Consider the following 18,167-nt stretch of genomic DNA (forward strand, 5'->3'; position numbering starts at 1 on the left):
CAATGGTACAAATTATTGAACTATCGACTCTACCTCAGATAGCATTTCTTTCATTGTGCAAAAGAAGGTTATTGGTTAATTAATGATGCTTTCCCGTGAAAGCAACATAAACGTTTAACGAAATGCTTTCGCCCAACGTGGGGCCCGAACTAACAAACACTGAAATTAAGAGTCTTACACTCTGGCGACTGAGCTCGCCGGGTCTGATCACTTTGAACGTCTTTGTCGCTGATTGCAGCGAGGCGCCTGGTGGCTCCGCTCCAGGGGTTTAACTTGTTCTGCAAACCATGAACCAGTTCTCCTGAATTCCAAGGTGTGTAAGAAAATCAAGCATCAAAAGCCCTTTCATGAACCACAGGGCTTCAGGCAATGTTCTGATCGCAAAGCGCTTTTAGACACAAAACTACGGCATCTTTCCAGCAATCTGAGAAGCAGAGTTCTCATCTTCAGTTTCTTCAGGTAATCCACTCCCCAGGTCATTACCTTCTTTATTCAGGGCTATGGGTAGAAGCAAGTGCCGAGAGAGGACAGGTGAGCTGGCAATAGCAGCAATCTTTATAAACCCAGTATATCCAGCTCGGTGCTGATAGTTTTTGGGACAGGCTCCAGTTCTTCATCAATGATGACAGGTTCTGGTCTCGGAAACATCTGCTTGTCAATATCTCTTGCCTATTTCCCGGTGTTTCCCGATTCTATCTGTCTCTCTGGCTCTGTTTATTCTATGTGTGGCCACCTGCAGGTTGATTTTGAACGAATAACTGTATTTGTGAATAGTAAAATTAAATACATGAAGGCATCAGGCGCTTCTCTCCCTGACATTGGGGAAACAGTGAGACAGACTTTAGAGCAAGGATCTGGTTATTGTGAAACAGCAAAGACAATAGTAACTCCGGGATTATCCAAAAGGACAGTGATCTCGACGTGATTTGAACACGCAGCCTTCTGATCTGGAGTCAGACGCGCTACCGTTGCGCCACCGTTGCGCCACGCGCTCCACACTGCAAACAGGGATGTCTGTATATATACACGTTTATCAAACACTGTTTCATTTCTCTTGCCTTGGAGTAATGAACGGGCTTTAAAATCCCCACCCACTCGAGTCCCCCGGGTGTCAGACAGCATCAGAAGCAGCGCCCACCTGTCACTCACCGTCTCACGCCCGCTTTCACCACCTGCTGCCGGCGGAATGCAGCAAATCCAATTACACACACTGAGCCCCCACAATCATCACATCACAGGGAAATAAACTGGGAAACTGCTCCAAATACACAACAGGTGGAGCAGCTTCTGAAAAACAATTAAACTTGCGGCGGGAAACAATATTCGGAACTGCAAACAAGGCCGTGTAAAAATATAAACTGTGTGTGTGAGCCGAGGCCCTAAGCTCTGGAATTTCCTCCCTAAACCTCTCCGCCTCTCTTTCCTCCTTTAAGACACTCCTTAAAATCTACCACTTTCACCAAGCTTTTGGTCACCTGTCCTAATATCTCCTTATGTGGCTCGGTGTCAAATTCTGTCTGATAATCGCTCCTGTGAAGCACCTTGGGACGTTTCACTACTTTAAAGGCGCTACATAAATACAAGTTGTTGTTGTGTATATGGGTCTGGTGTTTATATATAAAATGTGTGTTTATAGAACGAGTACGATTTGTAAATAGTGGTGAACGGTTATTTTTCAGACTGGAGGGAAGTATAAAGTGCTGTTCCCCAGGGGTCGGTATTTGGACCGCTGCACTTTTTGATATATATTAATGACCTGGACTTGGGCATACTGGGTAGAATTTCAAAGTTTGCAAATGGCAGGAAACTCAGAAATGTAGTAAATAATGAAACGGAAAGTAACAGAGTTCATGAGGGTATCTACAGAGTGGTGAAATGGGCAGAGACACAGCAGATGTAATTTAACACAGAGAAGTGTGAAGTGATCCATTTTGGTAGGAAGATTCAACTGAGGAAATATGAACTAAATGGTACAATTTTAAATCCTGTGCAGGAACAGAGAGACCTGGGGGTGTATTTATCTATCTTTGAAGGTGGCGGGACAAGCTGAGAAGACTGTTAAAAAGCGTACGGTATTCTTGGCTTTATTAATAGAGCCATAGAGTACAAAAGCAAGGAAGTAATACTAACCTTTATACATCATTGGTTAGGCCACAGCTGGAGGATTCTGGGCACAAGATTTTAGGAAGGATGTGAAGACAGAAAAGATTTACAAGCATGTTTCGGGGGATGAGGCACTTCAGTTCCGTGGATAGACTGGAGAAGCTGGGGTTGTCTCCTTAGAGCAGAGAAGATTGCGAGAAGTTCAAAATCACCAGAGGCCTAGACAGGGCCGTGTCCTAGGCCCAACCATCTTCAGCTGCTTCATTAATTACCTTCCCTCCAAAATAAGGCCAGCAATGGTGTTGTTCGCTGAAGTCTGCACAGAAGGAAATGCATTGGGTGGTGCCGACATGGATTTTAGGAAGGCGTTTGATTAAAATACCACATAGAAGGCTGGTTAATAAAATTGAGTCTGTTGGAATAGGTGGGTCAGTGGCAGCTTGGATAAGGAATTGGCTTAAGGCTAGAAAACAGCGAGTTGTGGTAAATGGCTGTTTTTCACACTGGAGGATGGTAGACAATGGTGTTTCCTAAGGGTCAATGCTGGGGCCATTGCTTTTGTGATATTTATAAATTACCTGGATATTGGAATACAGAGTATAATTTCTAAATTTGCCGACGACACCAAACTTGGGGGTGTAACAAACAGTGAAGGTGATACCAATAGACTGCAGCAGGGCATAGAAAGGGTAGCAGAACGGGCAGAAAAATGGCAGATGGAATTTAATACAGAGAGGTGTGAGGTGATGCAGTTTGGCAGAAGGAACAGCGAGAGGCAATACACACGTAATGGCAGTTTTAAAGAGTGTGCAGTGAAAGAGGAACCTGGGAGTTAATGTGCATAGGTCCTTGAAGGTGGCAGGACATATGGATAGAGTGATTAACAAACATATAGGATAAAACTTCATAAATAGAGGTATTGAGTACAAAAGTAGAGAAGTTATGCTGAACCTTTATAAAGCAGTGGTTGGGCCACAACTGGAGAATTGCATCCAGTTCTGGTCACCACACTTTAGGAAGGATGAGAAGGCCATTGAGAGGGTGCAGAGGAGATTTACCAGAATGGTTCTGGGGATGGGGGACCTTAGCTATAAGGACAGGTTGGAGAAGCTGCATTTGTTTTCATTACAACAACAACAACTTCTATTTATATAGCGCTCTTAACATAGTAAAACGTCCCAAGGCGCGGCACAGGTGTATTTTAAGACAAAGGAGGTTGAGTGGTGAGTTGATAGAGGCGGACAACATTATCATGAGTTTGAATAGGCTAGACAGGGAAAGGCTGTTCCGACTAGTTGATGTTAAAAGGGCTAGGGGCCACAGATTTAAGATTTTGGGTAAGAGATACAGGGGGAACATTGGGAAAACATTTTTTATGCAGCGAGTGTTGAGGACCTGGAATTCGCTGCCGACAGAAGTGGTGGAAATGAAGACGCACACTGTTTTCAAGTGGATAATGGATAGGCACTTGAGGGGATAGAGCAGGGGAATGGGACTGACTGGATTGCTCTAAAGAACACCAGCACGAACTCGAGGGGCCGAATGGCCTCCTTCTGTGCTGTTATGACTCTATGACTATGAACTATAGAGCAGTGGTAATGGAGCCTTCAACTATCCTAATATAGCTGAGAATCAGGCTCAATATAGAAAGTTCAGAGGAGAAGTGAAAAGGAAAATAAGAGGGGCAAAGAGAGGGTCTGAGAATAGAATGGCAGCTAACATAAAAGGTAATCCCAAAGTCTTCTATAGGCATATATTACCAAGTTTAACGACACTAAGTTAGTGGCAGAATAAGTAGTGTGGATGGGAGCAGAAAATTGCAAAGGGACATTGAATGAGTTGGCAAAATTAGAGGCATCAGATTCAGAAGATTCGAGGGAAGACATTTCGGGGCTTTAATGAGTTAGAAAGTGTTCGATCCGTGGTTCAGTGGATAAATAATCACACGGATGCTGTACATTAACAAATAACAGGTCTTTACTGAAGGAGGGTAATCTCTAGACTGGGGTACAGAGGCATGCGCAAAGCTTATATACTGGTGTGGTCACTGCCGGTACTACAGTATACAGGAGCTGTAAAAAGTAGTTCTGACTTAAAGGCACATACACTACAATTCCCCCCCTTTTAGATTAATAATACCCCCTTAATATTCAAATAACAATTACATTTTTACATGTACATCAAATAACAAAAGTCCATTTATAGATTCAGTCTTTGGGGCGGCTTCCTGACCCTTTCGGGATAGCGCCTTTCCAGAGGTTCTTGTTCTTGATGCAGAGGCGATTCTGACCCCTTTTCATTGGGTAGTTCATCGGGTTCCACTGCTACTGGGTCTGAAGTAGATGCTACCGGTATGTTGGGTTCATCCCCAAGTACTTGAGACATGGGGTTGACGCATTCCTGTGACGCTAAGATCTGATCGACGTGGCATCTCACAATGTTCTCCCCGACATCCACTGTATACATTAATGGCCCCTGCCTTGTACATATCGTTCCGGGTTGCCACTTCTCTGTTCGATAGTCATGGGCCAAGACTGGTTGCCCTACATTGAAGCTCCTTGTCGGCTTCTCATTGATGTGCTGGAATTGTTTGTCCTCAACATTTCTTCGCACATTTGGTCTGAGCAAGTCCAGACGAGATCTCAACCTTCGGTTAAAGAACATCATGGCCGGGGTCTGGTTGGTAACTGCATGTGTCGCGTTTCGGTAGGCTAATAAGAAATTGTCCATCTTATGCTGTAGTGGAATTTCCTCATCGCACATGGCCTTTATCGCCTTCTTAAAGGTTTGTACGAACCTCTCAGCCAATCCATTGGTGGCTGGATGATATGGGGCGGATGTGTAATGCCTTACCCCATTCCTTTTCATGAATTTTTGGAACTCGTCGGCCACAAACTGTGGTCCATTATCAGAGCAGATCTGCTCTGGCAAACCGTTTCTGGCAAATATGGTCCGTAGGACTGCAATCGTTTTCTTTGTAGTGGTTGAAGACATCTTTATCACCTCAGGCCACTTTGAATGAGCATCCACTGCTATTAAGATCATTGAGTCCATGAATGGACCAGCGAAATCAATGTGCACCCGTTGCCATGGAGAGTAGGGCCACTCCCATGGGTGTAGAGGGGCACGTGGTGGTGCATTTTGGACCTTCTGGCATCCTAAGCAGCTCTTAGTTAGGTCTTCAATTTGTTGATCGATTCCCGGCCACCACACATAAGCCGTAGCAAGGCTTTTCATTTTCACTCCCCCCAGATGACATTCATGTAGCTCATTTAGCACTCTCTCCCTTAACTTGGTGGAATCACCACTCTAGATCCGCACATTACTGTCCCCTGGCACACTGACAGCTGTTCTCTTCTGGATGAGAATGCTGGAAACAGTGAGTTGCCATGTGTTGGCCATCCCCTCACCGTCAATTCATATACCCATGACAGCGTCGGATCATTGCGGGTCTCCTTCTCTATATCCGTGTTTGTTACTGGCAATTGTTCAATTATCGATGAATAAAATATCTTGATAGGGTCCACTGCTGGTGCTTCCTCCACAGTAGGCAGTGGCAGGCGCGATAGCCCATCAGCATTCCCATGCTGTTTCATGCCTTTATATTCTATTTCATATTGATTCGCCCCTAGAAACAGGGACCATCTTTGTAACTGCTGTGCAGTCATTACTGGCACGTCCTTCTTAGGATTAAAGTTGGAAACAAATGGTTGGTGGTCAGTCAGCAAGGTGAACTTCTGCCCATGCAGATAGCGGTTGAATTTTTTTACTTCCCATACGAGGCTGAGGGCCTCCCTGTCAATCTGGGCGTAGTTGCGCTCAGCTGAGATTAGTGACCGAGACGCAAAGGCTACTGGTCTCTCCAACCCATCTGGGAATTTGTGCGACAGCACCACTCCAATGCCGTAGGGTGATGCATCACATGCCAAACGAATTGGTAGTGCTGGGTTGAAATGGGCCAACACCTGTTTTGATATGATCAATTCTTTACACTTCTGGAAATCTCGTCTACGTTCGTCATCCCACCTCCATGGTAACCCTGTTTGCAGTAGGGTGTTCAGCGGGTGTAGACAAATTTGGTAAGAACTTGTGGTAATAGTTTACCAGCCCGAGGAACGACCTCAGTTGTGACACATTTTCCGGTGCTGGAGCCTTGACTACTGCCTCAATCTTGTCAGGGGACTTATGTAACACCTCTTCATTGATGACGTGGCTGCAATACGAGATCTATTTCTGGAACAATTCGCACTTGTGGCGATTAGCTCGTAGCCCATACTCCTTTAATCTGGTGAGCACCTTCTCCAAGTTAGCGAGGTGGTCACCGTAATTTTCGCCCGTGACCAAGATGTCGTCCAAATAACACTGTGTCCCTGGAATCCCTTGCGGGACCTGATCCATCACCTTTTGCCAGATAGCCGGAGCTGAGGCTACTCCAAACACCAGCCGGTTGTATTGATAGAGACCTTTATGAGTGTTGATCGTAAGGTAATGTTTCGAAGCTTCTTCTACCTCCATTTGCAAGTACGCCTGGGCTAGATCAATTTTGGTGAAGCGTTTACCTCAGATAGCGAGGCGAAAATATCCTCAATTCGTGGAAGCAGATATTGCACCATGTGAAGGACTGGGTTCACTGTCACCTTAAAATCCCCACAGATGCAGACCTTCTTTGGTTCCCCAGGTGTATTACTCAACGACCTCTTCATTACAGGAACGATGGGTGTAGCCCACTTGCTCCAGTCCACTTTGGACAGTACTCCTGAACGTTCCAACCCTTCCAGCTCTGCTTCAACAGCTGGTCTGATCGCATAAGGCACTGGTGTGGCCTTCAGAAACTTTGGGCTTGCATTTTCCTCTATTTTAATCGTTGCTGTTATTCCTTTTAGTGTTCCTAGTCCCTCCTGGAACACTTCTTTTGCATCAGTTAGCATTTTTGACAGTCGTCCAGGTGTGACGTCGTCATCCTTTGTGGCCTCAACTTTCAGTGCCTGTATGGAATGCCAATCTAATTGTATCTTCCGGATCCATTCACGTCCTAGCAGTGGTGGTCCTCCATTTGGCAATACATATATATCCATTTTAGGTATTTCCTGGCCTTTATATGTCACTTTCACCCTTATTTTTCCTTTGGGGTAGACTTTTTGCCCCGTATACATCTTCAAGACAATCTCTGTAGCTTTCAAGGGTATATGTGAAAATAGCCACTTGTAGTCTCTTTGATTTATGACTGTTAGAGCTGACCTGTGTCCAATTCCATTTCCACTTGGACTCCGTCTATCTTGAGTGTAACCCAGATAGTCTGGTGATCCTCCATTTCGGTTACATTATGTAGTTTCAGACAACCCAGCTCCTTGCTTCCGGAGTGTGTGTCACTTTTCTGTTCGTCAGAACCACTGTCCATCACCTGGTATACCTTTTTGTACTTCTCCTGTGGAGATTTCTTACTGTTGGTTTTCTTCCCAGACCTGCAGACTCTTGCTATGTGTCCTGCTTTCCCACACTGTCTGCACACTTGGTCCTTGAACCAACAATCTTTCTGGTCATGTGCTGTTCTGCCGCAGCGATAGCACTTCCCTGTTCCATAGGTCATTTCGTTGGTGCCATATTCTTGCGGTCTCCATTGTATCTCTGCAGCGCCCCTTGCGGCTGCTTCATGTGATACTGCCATACTGAAAGCTTTGTCCAGCGTAAGGTCCTTTTCTGATAGAAGCCGTTTCTGGGTCCCTTCACTTTTTAGCCCACACACAAACTTGTCCCTTAACGTGTCTGCTAGTCCCGCTCCAAACTGGCAGTATTTCGATAGCTTGCGCACTTCTGTTAGGTACTCAGCATTGCTTTCGTCTTTGTGTTGGTTCCTTTTATGGAACTTAAATTGTTCTGCTATCAGCAGCGGTGTGGGGTTTAAGTGGTCCTGTAGGATTTCTACTATGCTTTCAAAATTCTTGTTTACCGGCTTGTCTGGGGTTATTAGATTTTGCAGTAACCCATAAATTTTTGCACCCATGGAATTTAACAGAACCAGCGCTTTATGAGCATCTGGCACTTCATTCGCCCTGCAGTACACCTCAATACGGTCCACATATGTCGCCCAATCTTTGACTTCATTGTCGAACATAGAGATACTGCCTCTCTTCGGCATCCTTGGTTGTGCATTAACTATCACCAATGGCGCCTCCCGTGCTTCCCCTCCTTCTCCGCTGGCACAAAATGGCATCTCCCACGCTTTCCTTCCTTCCTGCGCTCGCCCTTCTTCTCCGCTGCGGTTTCTCAAAATGGCGTCTCTCACACTCTTCCTTCTTCTCCGCGGCTCAATGGCGTCCCTTGTGCTGTCCCTGCTTCTCCGCGGCTCAATGGCGTCTCCTGCGCTCTTCCTGCTTCTCCACGGCTCAATGGCATCTCCCCTTGCTTCGCCCCATGGACCCTGATCAGCCCGTGATCCCTGGCTGTGCTCTGCGTGTTCTTCTTTTGATATTTTTCGACGCTGCTCAGTCTAGAACCCGGCTGTTTCTTACCCTCTCTCTTTCTGGTTTGCAGTATTTTTCCTCGACGCCGCTCGGTGTTCAACCCCCGGCTGCGCCCTGCGCTCTTCACCCTCTGTCTTACCCCATCGATGCTGCTCGGCTCTCTGCCGTCAGTCGGCTCCAGCTGCCACTGCTCAGGAAGGGTCTGCTCTGGATGCTCTGGATCTGTCGCCGGTCTCTTACTGCTCGTTGTGGCTGCGGAACCAATCCCGGCTCTCCACAGCCTCCCCAGCGAAGTTGGATCTCTGCCTGACTGCTGGGCGGTTGCTCGTGGTCGACGCCCGTGTTCCTGACCTCGACTACTTTTTTTTTTCTTTTATGTTGCAGGTAGATTCGAATCGACACTCGTCGCCGCTGTTAGATCCGTGGTTCAGTGGATACATAATCACACGGATGCTGTACATTAACAAATAACAGGTCTTTACTGGAGGAGGGTAAACTCTAGACTGGGGTACAGAGGCATGCGCAAAGCTTATATACCGGTGTGGTCACTGCCGGTACTACAGTATACAGGAGCTGTAAAAAGTAGTTCTGACTTAAAGGCACATACACTACAGAAAGGAACATTGTTGAAGTGTACAGTTTTGTTCAGAGAATGTTAGTGATGGGAAATTAAGTCAGAATCTGGGCGTCAGCATTTCACCTTCTCCCTGAACAGATTTTTCTGGAGGCGGCGTGCATCAATGGTTTCCGTAGTGTAGCGGTTATCACGTTCGCTTTACACGCGAAAGATCCCCGGTTCGATCCCGGGCGGAAACATTATGGTCAAGAGTATTATTTACGTACAGTAAATTAATATACAGTGTGTAAAATCAGATAGGTGATAAAATTTCATCAATGAATAAAGTTTCGCAAATTATTAAAGTTAAGTTATTGAAGTTTCGACTGTCCCTCAGTGTGAGCATTTCTTTCATTCTGCAAAATCAACGCTGTCGGTTAATGAATGGTGATTAAAACAATTAAACACTAAACTACCAGAAAACACTTTAAAGAGTTTATCACAATTGCTAATATTTCTTATCTTTTTTCTTTTGTTTTTTCAGCTCTTGGTCCTTTTCAGCTTCTGACTGCGGATATTCCTCTGAATAAACTTGAACAAAATGCAATATCTCGGAGCCCCGGCCTTGGTTAACACCAACAGATCTAAATCGCATTTCAGGCACGGAGACAAACCCATTAATTACTCGCTCTTCCCCAGCTCCAGTGCTCAGGTTGTTATTGTCCATCCCAGGGACCCTGGCCAAACCTCCACATACACCGAGCACAGGCTCAGGAAAACCCGGGGGAGATTATATCCCGGTCACTGAGCCTCCGAGCAACATTGAACAAGCACCCGGACTGAAACTTTCTAAATCCGGAAGTGAGAACTTGCAAGTGAGCTTTCCAACAGTCAGGCTGGTCGGGAGATCTATGGCGCTGCGTTCAAATTGCACTCTTCTGAAAGCGTGCGTTCAAATCCCACTTCTCACTTTGCTTATATTTAATTACTAAGTGCAACTCATTTCTTTTGACGCCACTGTGAAATGCTTTGGGGCATCCCTCAAAAGTGGGATTCAGTAGTTCACCTGCTCGCTTAACATTTCCATCTGACCTGGTACTGAAAGTGGAGACGTTTCCGCAGTGTAGGAGCTATCAGGTACGCGGAATCATTTTGTTGGATCTTGCTCCTCTTGCAGGTCCAGGGGCGGGTTTGCTCTCCTGTGAAAGGACATAAGAACATAAGAACAAAAGAATTAGAAGCAGGAGTAGGCCATATGGCCCCCCAGCCTGCTCCGCCATTCAATCAGATAATGGCTGATCATCGACCTTAACTCCACTTTCCTGCCTATCCACATGTCCCTTGATTCCACTACAGTCCCAGAATCTATCGATCTCTGCCCTGAATATACTCAACGAATGAGCATCAACAGCACTTTGGGGCAGAGATTTCCAGGGAAAGTGGCTGCAATCCTTTTAAATCTAACAATGGCTGATGTCACAAGCACCGAACATATTTAAGCAAACTCCTAAATTAGAGTGTGTAAAATCAGAAGGGATAAAATTTCATGACATGCAAAGCAGGGAAATTACTATGTGAAATGGGACGTGGATAACATTAATATCAATATTTTTCTGCCAGACAGGGTGGTGGAAGCAGATTCAATATTAACTTTCAAAAGGGAAATAAATTGAAAAAGAAACACTTGCAGGGCTTTGGGAAAAGAGCAGGGGAGTGGGAATAATTGGATCTCTCTTTCAAAGAGCCAGCACAGGCACTATGGGCCGAATGGCCTCTTTCTGTGCTGGCTGATTCTATGGTTCTATAATAAGTTATTACAGTTTGTCTGTCTCCCAGTAAACTTGTTAGCAATTCCTGCAGTGAGCAACACAATGTTGTGGGTTGATTAATGATGATTGAAACAATTATAAAGAGTCTCACTGACTTGACTCAACCCTTATTACCTTTGGTTAACAAAAATCTATCAATCGCAGATTAAAATGAACAATTGATGCAGCATCTTTGATCGAGCTATCCAATTAGTCCCACTCCGCTGCTCTTCCCCCATAGCCTCGCTGACCCTCCTGCCAGTGGAAACTGTTTCCCCATAATTTCGATCACCTCTATTAATTCTCCCCTGAACTGCGATTAATGGAGTTCAATGTGGGCAAGTGTCAGATCATCCACTTTGGGTCTAAGAACGATCGGTCAGTGTTTGGTCTGAAAACATTATGTCAGGGAATATTTTTTCTGTGAAAAAACCGGTCCTGTTACATTTAACAAATTTGTCTCAGATCCCTGCTCTTACAAGCAATGAACATTTTAAACCACTCTCGTAAAATCCAATGTATAAAATGAGATGAGTTAAAAGTTCAGCACATGAAAAGAGCAAAATAAATGACTGAACTTTCGACTGTCCCTCAGTCACCATATTAGAATAGTTTTCATCCTGCAAAAAAGGTTATCGGTTAATTAATGGTGATTAAAACATTTCTTATTTTTTCACATTAGTTGCATGTTAATTATTTACTTAAATATCTTCACTTTAATTAATTAAAAACGGTGATGTCAAAGTTATTTCCCTAACCGGGAATCGAACCCGGGTCACACTCACTGATAAGACCAGGTTATTGAATCATTTAAGGGTGTCCTCGAAAAATATCACTCTGCTAAATTAAAAACACGGCTACCATGTGCTTCGGTGTTGAAGAAGGGGATTGAACATGACAATAAAAAAACGCCAGATAGCACCCACGGGTGACAGGAACGCGTCTATTGCGAAGTAACCGCTGAGCTAAAGCTGACATCGAGCAACAAGCGGGAAACCGCTCAGTATAAAGGATGAGCTCACAAATATCAGGCACAGTGCAATCTGGTCAACGTCAAGCCCCTCCTTTCTTATTCAACAGAGGAAGAAGAGACATGAGTGTGAATCAGACGCCACAAACTTTAATTAAAGGCACAAATACTTACAAATCTTTTCACTGTAAAATGTTTTTGTTAAGTCTGTGAGTTGTTCAAGTAATTAATACTCAGACTTAATCAGTAACAATAAAACAGGTCTTTACTGGTTGGAGGTAGGGACTACACTGAATACAAGATTACTGCACAGTGCTTATATACCGGTGTGTTCACCCCCGGTATTACGTCTACAGCAGCCTGAGAAAGTAGTACATCTCTTAAGGTGGAACAGGCTTAAGCTCTCTTAAGGTGGAACAGGTTACATACACAACACTCCTCCCTTCTTAGCTTTATAGTCACCCCCCCATTTAACATAACGTAATAACATATATACATATATAACTTCATGTTTAACGTAACATATCACAGATTCAGTCTCTGTGGAAAACAGTTCACAGATTCAATCTCTGTGGTGTAGTCGGTTCACGTTACTCATTCAATAGTCCTTTCATGGATTTAACAGCTTGAACTTCCGAACTGATTTGGCTCCGTTCGGAGGGACCACGTGTGTGATCTGGTAGAGGTGATAATGGTTGGATGGGTCATCTTCTGTTTTTACTTTTCCTTTTCTGCTTCTTGGAGACTCTCTGGGCTCCATTGTCAGCTGCCACAGCTGCCGGCTGCATGCGCAGTTCCTCCTTCTCTTCCTCCTTTTTTCGTAGTAAAGCCACCTTCTCCCGATGTTCCGTAGACTTTCGGTGCTCTTCCATGATTTCTGTATGGTGGGAGTCGAAGTTACAAGTTGGGCAGGACAGGACATAGTAATATTCGGAGTCGTCCGACAGGTCAGCGAGAGGGTCGTCTATTTCCTCCATACCCAGCTGGACGTTAGCCAGCTCTTGTTCCAAATCCAGACATCTTTCCTGAAGAGACTTCTTCATGTGTACCTCTGCATCCAGCTTTTTCTGGGCTTTCAGCAAGTCGTTTACTAGTGACCTCATTTGTGATTTTAATACTTCAACTTCCTTTGGAGATTGATTGATCGGACTATGCAATCCCTCTACCGGAGCAGCTGTTTCAGCGGTCTGTTGTTCTACATTGACATGAGTCAGCGTACTTTTGGCATCCAATGGCTGCTCTGTTGCAGTCGTTTCAGTCTGTGTCGTCACATCAGCCATCTCAATGACTTTTGAGAGCTCCGAACCCTTTTCCTTTGAAGATCGCAGCTCGTGTTCAAGTTTTTCCCATTTCAGAGTCTTGTCCCTCAGCATATGAAGGAGTTGGCTGACCGTTAACTCTTCTGACACCAGATTATGGCACGCACCTTCAGGACCTGAATCAGCTTTGATTCGTTCGGCCTCCTCGCGCAGATGGTTGGTGTGCTCCTGCTCCATTTTCTCCATCAGTTGCTTCTGTTGCCTTTCCAGATTCTCCCACTCTGTAACAAAGAACTTTTTTTATTTCATTCATCTCTTGCTCAAAACGGCGAATCATTTGTTCTAATTGCTGTTGTAGTTTGAAATGGAGTTGAGTTCGAGCCCAGTGTCCCTCAAGAATGTGCATATCAGTAGACTTGACAGACTCAGAATTCTCTGTTAAACTATGTTGTTGTTGCTCAGTGGAATTCTGTGCTGAAACTTTGTCTTTTGCACATGGTTTGGTCTTACCATCATCAGTTCTAGAGTCCGGGCTGATTATCTGCACCGAGTTCTCACTCTTTATGGCTTTTAGCGAATGCCAGTCCATATTTATGTTTCTAAACCACTCCCGGCCTAGTAGTGGTGGACCTCCCTCCGGTAGCACATGTAAGTCCATTATTTGACTTCCTTCGCCCTTGTTGGCCACTGCAACCTTTATTGTCCCGATGGGGTACACTCTCTGCCCCGTGTAGGTTGTCAATATAATCTCCGTATCCTGTAGGGGAATATGTTGGAATAACCTTCTGTCATAAAATTTAAATCGTTCCGCTAGCATCAGCGGCGTGGGGTTTAGATGATCTTTCAGGACAGTAACAATCTCATTGAACGTCTTATCCGCCGGTTCATCTGGTGATAACAGGTGTTTCAATTGCCCGTAAGTCTTCGCACCCATTAAATTTAATAATGTTAGAGCTTTATCTTGGTCACGAATTTTATTGGCCTTACAATAATTTTTTACTCTTTCAACATATATTGCCCAATCTTCGAGGTCACTATCAAAGGTGCTAATATTCCCGTGTTTAGGCATTGTAGATTTGCAATTTCTCAGATTTTATTTTCTTTACTTGTTATCAAAGATGGCGGCTTCCCGCTCTTGCCGTCGTCCTCCGCCCACAAAATGGCGGTTTCCCCGCGCTTGGCGGTCTTCACCCGTCCCCCGACGCCGTCTCCTTTCAGCCCCCGAGTGCGGCCCTTATCTTCGCCGCGATCGCCCGAGTGCGGCCCTTATCTTTGGTCCCGATCGCTGGCCCGCGCTGCGCCTCGCACTTGAAGCGGCTCCCGGCCTCTGGCTCACCCGCTCGCGCGGCTCTTGCTCGCTCCCTCCCGGGCTCTGGCTCACCCGCTCGCGCGGCTCTTGCTCGCTCCCTCCCGGGCTCTGGCTTACCCACGAGGTTATGGAGGCTTCAGGGTCCTAATGCCTGTCGCTTCCAGTCGCTGGAAGCTGTCAGGATTTCTGCTGCCCTTCAGTTTTGAGTGGGGTGTTGAGGATTGAAACCTCTCTTCAACGTCCTGTCTTTGGACGAAGCCGCCGTGGAATAACTGCCGCAGGGTAAGAACCTGACTCATCGCCAGTGTTAAGTCTGTGAGTTGTTCAAGTAATTAATACTCAGACTTAATCAGTAACAATAGAACAGGTCTTTACTGGTTGGAGGTAGGGACTACACTGAATACAAGATTACTGCACAGTGCTTATATACCGGTGTGTTCACCCCCGGTATTACGTCTACAGCAGCCTGAGAAAGTAGTACATCTCTTAAGGTGGAACAGGCTTAAGCTCTCTTAAGGTGGAACAGGTTACATACACAACAGTTTTCACTTTATTTCAAAGCTGACTGCATTTAATCTGAATGTCAGCACCATGGGATTTTAGTTCGCAACTGTTTCTATTTTCTGATCACGGTGGAAATAACCGGTCCTGTTCAATTTGACAAATATTGCCCCAGGTTCCTGGTGTCATCAGCAATGAACAATTTAAAACAGACTCCTAAAGCACAGTGTGTAAAATGAGATATGGGCAACAGTATAAGTTATTGAACTGTCGACTCTCCCTCAGTTAGCATTTATTTCATTGAGCCAAAGAAAACTATCGGTTAATTCATGATGCTTTACCGTGAAAGCAACAAACAAAAAGTTTAACAAAAACCTTCGGCCAACGTGGGCCCCGGTCCCACGATCGTGCTACCGACTGAGCTCGCATAGCCTGATCACTTTGAGTATCTATTGTCACTGATCAGCGCTGGTACAGTAATTAGTGTGGATGGGAGCAGGGAAATGCAAAGGGACATTGATTGAGTGGCAAACTGGAGGCATATGATTCAGAAGATTCAAGGGTGACGCGGAAATTCGAAAGTTTAATGACTTTCAAAGGAACATTTTTGACTTGTGCAGTTTCAGTCAGAGAAATGTTAGTGAAAGGAAATTAATCCAGAATCTGGGATTCAGCATTTCACCTTCTCGCTAAACAGTTCTGAACAGAGGTTTCTATAGTGTAGTGGTTATCACGTTGGCCTCACACGCGAAAAGTCCCTGATTCAATCCCGGGCGGGAAAGATTATGTTCGAAAATGGTTCCTGGTTCGAAACTGGATAGGAATCGTCATCATTAAAATAGAACAAATATGAAAATGGAAACATTCATCTTGTAATTAAATATAAATAAAATATCGCATAGAGCTCGTATATTACCTGGGCCCCGACCATTCTTCACAGACTCAAACTCAACAGATACCGACAGTCTCACTCCGGATTCCCTGTTCTAACTGACTCTACCTGGTTCACACTGCGCTGCTCATTAATGATTCTTCAATCAGTGAATTACAGGGTTTGGCGGCACAGTGATTATGTTACTCGACTTGTAATCCAGAGGAAAATTGGAATGGTGGGGAGACAATTGCCCAGTGCTCGCTGGTGGGAGAGGTTTGCCTTGAGGGGGAAGCGATGAATCGCCATTGCAGTGCTGGTCCCCGCCACAAACTCTGTTCCTCAACCACCGACTTCATGATGATCTGGAGACCTGAGTTCTAATACAGCATCAAGGTTGCAAGCTGCCTGGTTCAGCCTCAGTGACCAGGGATTGGGATGAAGTCGGTGGCTGTGGAACGGAGTTTGTGTCGGGGACCAGCACCGCAATGGCGATACATCGCTGCCCCCTCTAGGCTACTTGTAAACCTCGCCCAGCAGCAATATTGGAAAAACTGGACAATTTTATCTCCACCATTCCATTTTGGCCCGGCCTTTTCTCATCCATACCTTCAGCTTCGACACTTCCCGCTGCTGAGCAGCCAATCACACAGCTGCCATCAAAATTACTTTAATTTGTCCAAATTTTACAACCGAGATTTAAACTCGGATCACTGCATTCAAAGTCCAGAGTGCGCACCATTACCCCACAGGAGCCTCACGCAGAGTTCTGAAGCCAATTTGCTTTTTAACAAATTAATTCTCTTTTCTCCAACTCACCTGCCATTCACAGCTGCTGAGCATTTCCATCAATTTCTGTTTTTATTTCAAACTTCCAGCATCCGCAGCATTTTGTCTTGTGTTAGAAAAGCAAACGGGATCCTGGGCTTTATAAACAGAGGCATAGAGGGCAAAAGGAAGGAAGTTATACCAAACCTTTGGAGTATTGTGTGTAATTCGGGCACTGCGCTTTAGGACGGATGCGGGACTTCAGTTCCGTGGAGTAGTGGAGAAGAAGAGGTTGTTCTCCTCAGAGCAGAGAAGATAAGGGGAGATTTTGTCGACGTGTTCAATATCATGAAGAGTTTTAATAAAGTAAACAAGGAGAACATTTTCCACCGACAGAAGTGTTGCTAACCAGAAAACACATATTAAAGTGATTGGATAAAGTATCAGTAATAAGGTTCTCTCGGGCTTTTGTTGGCCGATTTACTGGTAAAGCTGGGAATTGAGGGGAAACTGGTTCATGGTTTGTAACACAAGCAGTGCGCGGGGTCAGACCGGCCCGGCTAGCTCAGTCGGTAGAGCCTGAGACTCTTAATCTCAGGGGCGGTTTGTGTTTCAAATTATTGGGCTGGTTTCACAGGCGATCCCCAGCTCTAAATCCCCCGGCACCTCTCGGTCAATGACTCTTTCAAAAAATGCGATTCAACAACATTATCAGGGAACCTGAAGTGTTTATAAACACCGGAAGCTGACACACCAGGGAAGACCTCACAGTGTTGGACACAGAGTGAAATACACTGAAGTGTTTATAAAAAGTTACAGAACACAACACGTGTGTAAAATTCCCCGTTGTTTTCTCGGCCCTGATGGGTTGTGAAGGGAGAGATGGGCCGAAGTCCCACTGAGCCGCACTGACCCCGAGCCAAGGTGAAATTAAAGTCTGTTCAATCTTTACCAGCGGGCGGCTGGAGAGAGACAAGATTCCGGAATCAAGGAGAGATTTTCTTATTTTGTTGAACCGCATTTATATGAAACACTCATTGACCGAGCTGGGAATCGCCTTTAAAATCAGCCCAAAATTTAAAACGCAAACTCCCCACCGTGGGGATGAAGTATCCGACACTCCACCGACTGGGCTAGCCGGACTGGTCTGTCGCAAGGACCCTGCCTGTGCTCCAGTTTCCTCTCAATTCCCCGGTTTATCAGTAAATCCACCAGCAAAAGCCCGAGGGAACCTTATTACTGATTCATTGTCCAATTACTTGAATAGAAAGCGGGCGGAGGAGAAGGATTGAGAGTTTTTAGTGTGGGACAGAAGTGATGTTGTTTGACGGAGAAGCGACACAATCTCAATCAGTGCAGAGAGAGGTGAGTCAGCGGGTCACCTTCTCCCTTAACACATCCTTCTGACTCGCGGCTGACAAACTGAGCAGAGGTTTCGGGACTGTAGCAATTATCCCGCTCGCCTTACACGCGAAATGCCCCCGGTTCCGCTCCAGGGCGGGATGAATGATTTTGGAACTTGCTCCAGGTGAACCTCCAGGGGCGAGTTTCCTCCCCTGTG

At 45.4% G+C, this 18,167-nt stretch overlaps 1 non-coding gene across 1 annotated transcript; it reads left to right on the forward strand.

Annotated features, from left to right (window-relative positions):
• The first annotated feature begins 9,307 nt into the window (after positions 1-9,307).
• trnav-uac (transfer RNA valine (anticodon UAC)) lies at positions 9,308-9,380 on the forward strand. Its single transcript has one exon. It is a non-coding gene; the product is annotated as a tRNA-Val (tRNA).
• The last annotated feature ends 8,787 nt before the right edge of the window (positions 9,381-18,167 follow it).

The sequence above is a fragment of the Somniosus microcephalus genome, unplaced genomic scaffold (assembly GCF_052327205.1).
Source record: "Somniosus microcephalus isolate GS21.2 unplaced genomic scaffold, FLI_Smic_1.0 unresolved_chr4, whole genome shotgun sequence".
In the NCBI taxonomy this organism is placed as follows: domain Eukaryota; kingdom Metazoa; phylum Chordata; class Chondrichthyes; order Squaliformes; family Somniosidae; genus Somniosus; species Somniosus microcephalus.